Below are 10229 nucleotides of genomic sequence, written 5' to 3'. Positions count from 1 at the left end.
ATGGTCGAATCGCTTCCTCTGATTCACAATGCTTGTTCAACCCAGACGTCTCTACACCACCATTCAGAAATGTGTAATGACCCAGGAATGTTCAAGTGTTTTGATAAAAATCTATTCCTTCCTTCACCAAGGTGTTGTTAAATTGATCAGAAATGTTAGTAAAAACCTAATTATTCACGGATGAGCTAAAACACTTATTAGGACACAAGTGTCTTTTTTGTTGTATTTAAATTAATTATAAATCTGTCATTTCCAACAGTGATAGACATTTGCAACATAGGCACTGGTAAACAATAAATATTTTTATTAATTTAATGTCACCTTGAATGAAGGTATAATTTTCACAAAGAAACACACACATTTCCTGGTGATTCCAAAGTTTTAAAGCAGAAGCTCGGTAGATCTGGGCTGAGTTTCCCGATAACGTTGTCTCTTAGCGCGCTACGAAGACTCTTAAGGTATAACTTAACTGAAGGTATACCATTTGTAGGTGTGTTCTCCGATCTATACCTTAGGAAGCTGCTTAAGATATACCTTCTTACGTGCGACGTTACCCGGTGCTGTCCGTGTTGATGCTGCTGAATCTGTTGATATTGATGGCTCGAGAATCAATTATTCTCTTATGCAGGGGCTGTTTACGTGAGAAAGCGGTGTTCTTCATAAAAAAAAGGCACTTCATAAATATTTGAAAATTATAATAAATGCATTTATTAGGACTCATGGGATATTATAAAAAATAACCCAAACTATAATAGCCTATAATAGCCTTGCCGACATATTTTAAAATTGCATCATATATTGCTGCCATAATAATAATTTCAATTATTTATGTGGTTTCTTCTCTTTCCTATTTTTGTTCGCTGAGATGGAGCTGTGATGAAATATTGTTCTTGTAAATAAAAGTGTACGTCATACGTATGGTGCTCGGCAGTGATCAAAAAGGATTTAAACAGTAGAATTTGAATCTCTTCTTGTAAACTCGGAGATGTGGATTCAGACGGCAATTAAATTATTGTACGACCTGTTTGTCAAAAAACAGTAGGTACTAATTTGCCCAGGGATTTTTACACTGGTTGGGTGAGAAAAAAACACTGATATTATGGATTGGACGGCACTAAAATGACCATGAGAAACAATATTAGCGTCCAAATAGGACTTAACTGACAGTAGCCTATGCTTTCACTGGCATTTAAAAGCGCTCGTTAATTAAAATAAATGTATAAAATTGTATTATATATAATAATATAATTAAAATTCTAACAACAATCAGTGTAATGACAATTTTATTATTTGCATGAAAAAACACTTGAATTAGCCTAACTGAACACTGTCTGGGTGTATTAAAACTTCAGAATTATATTCATATAGACTTGCAACAGTGACTACGTTTACATGCAGCCAATAACCCCTTTCAAAACCGGGATATTAGCAATAACCCGGTCGTGCACGGCCATGTAAACACTGGCAAAAACCCGGATATGCTCATATATTATACCTGTCAGGGATCTGCAAGAAATGGGACCCAAATGCAGAATGAGCAGACAAGGGTATTTTATTAACAAGACGAAGACTGGAACAGCTGGGGAATTTGCAGTGAAACAGTTCAAACAGACGGGCTGGGCAGACAACAATACGGGCAGGAGGGATGACCACTGAGACAGTCCAAGAAGACCACGGGCCCAAGCACAGAGTAGGCAGCTCCAGAGGAAGGGCCAGGTAGACACAGGAAACTCGTAGCTTCAAGTGAAACTGCAATGTCACCAGACTAGTCACCAGGTAGAGACTCACAAGACCAGAGACTTGACACGTGAGAGAGGTGAGCTGCTTCCAGGCAGTGGGGTACAGTGGTCAGAGACTCAAAACGACACAGACAATTGAAGACAAAATTAGAACGAAGCAAAAGAAAACCAAAGCTATAATCCAAGAGTAAGAACAAAACTCAATCCAAAACTGGAATCACTTAAGCAAGAATAAATGAAAATTTAAAACAAATGAGAAACAAAACTAGATTAGAATACACAAAAATATTTCCTTTTCTTTTAAACTAGACAAAGCTAAAGACCAAAAAGAATATAAACAACTAGATAAGAGATCAAAATAATTATCACACTCAAAGGGATAAATTCTAGACCAAGAGACGGGTAAACACCAAAAACGAACCAGCAGAGACACAAGGAAAGAAACCCCAATATATAGGAAAGTACACATGAGGATCAGGTGAAAACAATCAAGCAGACAAGGGCTAAACAAGGGGGCGTGACCAGGGGTAACAAGGAGGTGGGACAAGGGGAGCACGTGGCAGACACAAACAAAGACAGAACCATGTGCTTAGACACAAAACAAACAGAGAAACATGGAACAGAGACAAGATGGACAGGGCTGTCAGGGCAGGATCCTGACAATACCTGGGGTACCCCTTTTCTAACCCGAATATTAGGATGTTTCAGAAACCCAAATAGTGACCTTAACCCGACCATAACCCGAATCTTAACAGCTTGTAAACGTAGTGATACGGTAAAGCTAAGAGTGGTCCAGACCAACCTTACGAAAGTATGACTTACAGAAGGTATACTTGACTAAGAACATTTCGGGTAACACGTATTAATGATAAGGTACAGCTTACGGTGTAACTTAGGAACGACGTAGCATTAAGAAGGTTTCGGGAAACCCAACCCAGAACAGGTTGTTGAACTATCCAAATGATTTCTAGACAAATTTATTAACTTAAAATTGTTACCAAGTTCTGCTTTAAAATCTAGGGGTTATCCGAGGTTCTACATATTCAACAGTATACAACCATTATGGAATTTACAGGTGGCAGACTTGCACATAAGAAATCCCAAAATACTGACAGCCTGATTGTGTCTGTCTACCCTTACGAAAGGAAAATATATTTACCAATATATTTCTTAAAATATATTGTGATATATTGTTATATATTATTTTCCTTTTTTGTTTTCTAATATTTTATATGTTTGAATACATTTAATAATATATTGATGATACATATATTATATAATATATTGCAAAATATACAAATGATTGCCACTTTCAATATATTGAAATATATTGGAAAAAATAAATATATATAAGAATATATGCCTAATATATTACATGATATTTTCCAATATACTGCAATATATTTTTGTTTCATAAGGGTACTTGTCTAGCCTGGGCAGTGTTGTACCAATTAATGCCACCCCAAGCAGACCCACCTGGCGTAATTGTAATGAGCTGACCAGGATTCAAAAACACTGGCCATATTGATGAGGTTGTGCTGCCAGGCAGCGACTCAAAGTGCTGCACCACATGCGGTTGATCCACAGTACTGATCATACATGTTTAAATGTGTGCCAATATTATGGCAAGACAAGACACTAAACTAAAAACTACACTTTCTACCTACTCATTCTCTACTGATTTCATTCACTAATAAGTGAATTTGTACACTTTACTGTAGCCTTGGGTTAAAACTATACAGAGCAACCAAAAACTGGTCTTGAAAACATCAAAACCAATGGTTCTCAAAACCTCTCGAAGAAACCCCCAGCCATGCAATATATTAGACCAGGGGTGTCAAACCGGTCCTAGGAAGGCCAAGTGTATGCAGGTTTTCTCTTTTCCCTTGTACCAGACTGATGGAGAAGCTCACTAATTGGTTAGGATCTCCCCTCACCTGGCAGTCTAGGTCCTAATTATGCTCTAATTGAAGGGAAAGACCAAAAACCAGCATACACTAAGGCCCTCCATGGAACAGGTTGCCCCAACCCTTTAATTAGATGTATTCCAGAGCTACAGTAGCAAACCTGAATCTACTTGTAGAGCTTGTTCAGGGCTAGAACAAAACGGTGTGGTGATCAGGGGTTCCCTTGGAGAGTTTTGAAAATCACTGTTCCAGGACATAGAGTGTGTTGTAATGTAGCTTAAAATTCATACATACCAGGTCGCACACGGACGCCATCGAATAAATGCCTGAAAAAGATGCATATGTTTTTTTAATCATTCAACATTTACATTAGACTTGTTGCATTAAATCAACTGTGCAATGGATTGTCTTGTTTGTCTCCTCCACACCAGGTTTCTATTCCCCTATCAGTAGTACCCCCTGTTTAATAATTCACTTGTCCATCATTGTTTCCTGTCATTGTGACATCATGTGTCATGTTACATGCCTTCTTTGCTGCTGCTAGTGGATTCAGTATAAAGTTAAGTCTTCAGTTTAAGCCTTTGTTAACATTCCAGTGTCAGGTTGTTGGTCTCGCCCAAAATATGTTCTATTTTGTGCCTGTGTATTACATTTAATCAAGATTACAATGTATTTTTATGGATTAATGCATCTCCCTCCTGCCTACCATTTACCAACATCATCAAAATGACCCTCATCACCAATTCTGGACCACAAAACCAGTTCCACAATACTTCATTGCTACTGTCTGGTCTGGTACATATTTAGACCTGGCTCACCAGGTGAGTGCAATTAAATACATAGAACAGAAACTCAGCAGGCTTTATCTTTACAGTGTAGAAACAGACCACATTCCCAAAGTTGCTGGTACCAATCTCTAGAGCTGAACATAGAGACTACCATACAGTATTTTCCGGACTATATGTCGCACAAAAGTTTAAGTTGCACTCAGCAAAAAAACACATTGTTGCAAGGAAAAAACATATACTGTATAACTTGCTTTGGTTTATAAGTCACATTTATATTTCAAGGCCCATTTAATGAACACATTTCTGGTAAACAAAGGCATGGTTATAAACTTATGCTTGTCTACTTACAATTTAGACGTGTATATGAAGATATCTACGAAAAACACCCCAAAATAAGACAAGACAGTACAAACTTTGCTATGCCTCATTTTATAAGTACAAAAACTATTTGTACTACTGTCGAAGTTTGGTATGATTCTGGGCATTATTAGTGGGGTAATGTACGAAGCAAGTTTGGATCCATTAGTGCATGCATTTAGTTCATCAGCTTTCTCGACCAATGTTTTAAAAAAGGATAGAAGCTTATGAGGGGTTGTTTGGAACGATGTCAAGTTGCAAAAAACCCTAGGGTTAACTAACTCCGAACAATCACTTTAAATGTCTTACTGACATTTATTAAGCAAAATGTATATTTTATGAACCAAAAGCAGATTGGGCTTCCAGATTTGGGGATTTTATTTAAAAAAGAACATACTGTCATAAAAAAATACCACCCCCCACAAAAAAAAAAATCTTTATGAAATAGAAGAATCAATAACTTACCAGATCATGATCACAACTGACATAAGCATTACGGAAGCATTGATGTTTTGTAATCAACATTATTGGATCACTTCAGAATGCAGTATATCAATAAGATGATAAGGAAAAGGAAACAAGATATTATACAGATACCTCACTTTTACATGTAGAGGCAATTAAAACACTATGAATACCTTGATCTCTGATCTCTGTCTCGCTTTTTGGCAAGACAAGCACAGTAAAGGGCCAAGACGTTCCAAATGCTTACGTGTCTTCTGACAACTTTTTCTCCCTTTCTTTTTTGGGACAACTTCTGTGTTTTTGGTGTCCTTGACTGCAACAAGTTATGGTTATTTTTAGGTTATTTTCTACATTTATTTTTCATGGTTCTAAAGTGGGCCTAAACCCAATGTGAATGAATGCCTACCGTGCTCTGCAGGCTGAACCAAATCACCACTGAATGTGGTTTGTGCCATGTCTTCACACTCAGCAACATCCATTGTGGATTCTGTCACTGCAGCATCTGGTCCAGCAGATTCCTCACACACAGTTTCATTTTCCTCCGCACATGGGGTAAGGGTGAGCACCACAGTGTCAGAATCTAAAGGACCTTATAACAAAAGAAGAGTGTCATATAATGTTCTACCCATTACATAATAACAACATTTTTCATAGGTGTACATTACAAAGAGAGTTCACAGATACAGGCAATGTGATCGTGTTTCATAAGAGCATAGTTGCAGAAAATGGATCTCCACATTAACTCTCAGAATAATTACCCTAGAGCTCAGGAAAATATTGAGACCTGCATTTTCTTTCAAGAGTAAATGGATGGTCACAAGCCATCAAACAATGCTGAGCTGGTTGAATATTTGCACCAGGAATGGCATAAAATCACCCAATATCAATGTCAAACACTGGTGGAGAGCATGCCAAGATGCATGATAGCCAATTATTTTGAGACAATTATTATTATATACAATTATGATTATTGCACCAAATATTGATTTCTGAACTCTTCCTAAGTTAACATATTAGAATTGTGTGGTTTAATAAAAAATATAAAATATAAACTAATTTTCTTTGCATAGTTTGAGGCCTGACAAACACTTCATGTTTTTGTTATTTTGACCAGATGATATTTTCTGCAAATACGTGATTTGAATGACAATATAAATATAGATTTTTAATTTTAGATAAATGTTGTCAATAGTTTATGGAATAAAACCAAAATTGTTAATTTCAACCAAACTCATACCTATAAAAAGTAAAACTAGGGATACTGATGATGTTGCAGTGTTCATGTCATGGTTTCCCCTGCATGTCTGTATCTTGTTTCTATGGAATTCCATTAATGGTTTTCCTAGTGTTTCCCTGTCTTGTGTCTAGTGTAATCCGGTTATGGTTTTTCCTTTGTCTCTGTGTTTAGTTTAGTATATTGCATTTCTGGTTTTTAGTTTTTCCTGGACATGATTATCACAGCATTTATGGACTTCCTATGCTTCTTCAGTTCAGTTCCATTACTCACACCTGGTTTACATTATCTGTATTTATATTTAGTCTGCCACTGTTCTTTGATTCTTTGTCAGTCATTGTTTCTGTCTAAGGCTGTTACTGTACATGTGTGCTCTTCCAATTCAACTTCAAGATTTAGGATAATGTAAATGGCCAATTTCAATTTACCAGTATTATTTTATTTTATTTAACTTTTAATGTTTGTTTTGTAAATCTCAAGAACTAATGTGATGCTTGTTGAGAAATGGAATTCAGTTCAAATGTTCAAACAGTTTAGAATGGTATACTAGTTGAGAGTGTTATGCATTTAGGATCTTGAGGCCTATTTGATTTTCTGCAGGGTCATTTAAGACACTGAGGGCCAGATGTACGTACATTTGCAAGCGCAGCGGAAGAAGAAGACGCAGAAAGCACTTTTATTGAGACCGCACCTTGCTTCATATTTACGTAGGTTGCAGGTGTTTGTGTAGTCTGCGCCTGTCTCCGCCCACTACATCGTACATTACGCCCTTTAAACAATTGAATGGGCCTCTTTCTCTCTCTATCGGTCAGGTCAAAAGGGTGAAAAAAAGATTTAGCGATATGATCTGCTTGTTTATGAGTAGGCATCGAATTTAAATATTATACATGGCCGGAATTCCACACCGACACAAATGAATGCCATCTGGACCGAAATTACAAACAATGTTGTAATATCCTTGACCCCCAAATAGGTGAAAAAGGTGAAAAAAGATGGCAGGACCTTAAACTTTATGAAGAAAAAGTTGGCTTTAACAGACGATGCAGGTCCCGCAGTACACAAATTCAATGTACCACAATTTAAGAGGTTGTGCATTAACGCTGGTTGCTGTGGAAAGCATCGATAGCTGCTTAGATCACATTAGATTCACAGTCGTGATTGTAAATGGACTTTGTATAGGTCCCGTTTAGGCCTATTCATATTTTTTCATAATGTTGTCTATATCCTACTGTACAAATAATATTCACCCAACCGGCCATTGCTGATATTAAAAAAAGTGACCGGGATTATTGCAACACTTAAAATGTTCACTTATACTCATCCACACATGGTTTTGTATTTTCCAATTAAAATGTCTAACCTGCTAATGAAACGTAACTATAATATATGCTATCTTTAATTTGGACATTAAGGCTACATTTGGAGTTTTGGTTAGGCTATTGGCCATCTTTAAGTGTAAGCTTACTAAATCGATTTTGTGTTTGGTCATTTCATTTTGGTCATTTCTCCGCTAGCTAATAAGGATAATAGAAAATGTCATAAAGCATAATTGTGATTTGCATTTGGTATATTAGCCTATTAGAAATAGTACTACGTCTGGGCGCATATCCTGGTTCGCACCTGCTTTTCCGAGGCGGAGAATTTTCACCGCAAAATAGAGACGCACTGTCAGTGGCAGTTTTAGTAGGCTACATAACGTCGAATACATAATTAGGCGCAGTTAACGCTTCCCCTCCCATCTCTTTATGTGATCCTCCCATAAATGCATATGCATTACACGGAAGGCGCTATTAGCCATTTTCAGTTTCAGCGCCAGGCAGTTTGCGTTTCCACCTCGATGCAGCCTGCTATGCATACCTCGCCATGCTTTCATGCACAGTCTGCGAAACAAATACGCCTTAAAGTGGGTGCAAAAGCGTTAGTACATCTGGCCCTGAGGCCTGTAGCTTATAAACTAGGTCATAGGGTAGTGTCAAGTGTGGACATCACACACACACAAGCCTGTTGATCTTGTTATTGTAAAGAGGATGGATCTTCTCTTCTCAATTCAAGGCCACTCGATGACTGACAGGATGACTGTGCAGTGTGCAGGATATACAGAAAGGGCACAGAGAGTCCATCTATGGCTAAACTTATTCTTAAAATCAGAATGAGGCGCAGATAGACAAACTTATAGCTTACAACTCTATTACATTCTACGACTATCTCTTTTATACTAACAGGATGGGTTACCAACAGGACAGGAGACACAAATGTGACCAAGATAAGGTTACTACAGATCATCTTGAATCTGTTGAAAAGCAATGGTCATCAAGATGAGGTAACGGTCTTCTGTTAGACCTGGGATTGGCTAAGATGTTCAGTTCCAAATAGATAAAAACTGAGAGAAGTCAAAGTAAAGAGCAGTTCCTGGGCCAGAGGCCCCGAGAAGTCCTGACATGGGAATCTTCAGGAATATTTTGAATTTGTACCTGACTGTTCCTGACCAGCTGTGATTGTCCTGTGTTGAGATGAGACAAATACTTTTTCACCGTGGCCTGCATTTTTGAACAAGACCTTTTTATGAAAAATCCACTGCATTACAGCTAAAATTACTGTTATGGTACCCATCAATGTCTATATTTTAGCTATGCTACAGCTGATTCTAAAGATGTGTGGCTGGGTAGCAGCAATTCTTTTTCAAATTGAAAATAATAATAGAATAATTGGTTTTACATGGTTACAATGTGAGATAATATTAATATGAAATACAGAATTTGGAAAACTATTAATTTTTTCCAAATTTGCAAGCCCATTGTTTATTCTTTTGCACCTATAGGATACACACAGATCCCTTTCTACGTCAGTGTGGCGTTGACTGGAAAACAGTCTGTACCTTGCTGCATCATATCCTCTTCCTGACCAGCTGACTCCCTAGCAGGGATACTGTCTTCAACTTCAGCTACCTTCTCCTTCTCCAGATTTCGGGAGTGTACTTAAGAAACAGAAACAATTTTACAAACACTTCAGACAATAATTGTGAACATTTAGAAATCACAAATATGAAATAATTCTAAATTAAATTATTAACCATAAATGTACAGTAATTACCACCAAATACATGTTTTGATTTTGAACATCACTTCACTCACACTTCAGGATTGACCCAAAGACCTCCTTCAGCTTTCCCAGAAGCTCCTCGTGAAGATTCAGCCCAATGCTGCTGATGACATCTGCAGTAAATGTTGATTTTTTTTTTACTCCCCAAAAGTAATATGGGGTAGTATCCAACAGCTTCAAGGCGATCTAGCTAAAACGTGATCACACCAAGATATGTGTAAATTACATTGCAAATACACTAGTAAACTAGTAACAAACTAGTAATTGTATTAATTATTTCTTCGTTGAATATGAAAAGCTGCAATAAGATCTCCATAATGGACATATGGCTCTGCAACCCGATTTCACCCCTTGCTAACACGGGATTACACTGTACATTTATGTGTTATTCATACAACAAATTAAATTTTTGTGTGCTATAGAAATGACATAGTTTTATATTGTGAACGGTTAAGGTTAGGCAAGAACTTACAGAGGTTAGGGTTAAGATTAGGTAAAAGTTTACATAATATATAATAGTGTACTGTAAGTACAGGGGTCTGCGTGGCATAGTGGGCTAAGTCGCTGCATTGCCGGACAGTCTGAGTCACGATGGTCGTAAGTTCGAGTCTAACATGTACTGTCTGACTTTCCTTGGGCC

This window comes from Carassius gibelio, chromosome A13 (genome assembly GCF_023724105.1).
Source record: "Carassius gibelio isolate Cgi1373 ecotype wild population from Czech Republic chromosome A13, carGib1.2-hapl.c, whole genome shotgun sequence".
Classification (NCBI taxonomy): domain Eukaryota; kingdom Metazoa; phylum Chordata; class Actinopteri; order Cypriniformes; family Cyprinidae; genus Carassius; species Carassius gibelio.
This window is presented reverse-complemented; position numbering follows the sequence as displayed.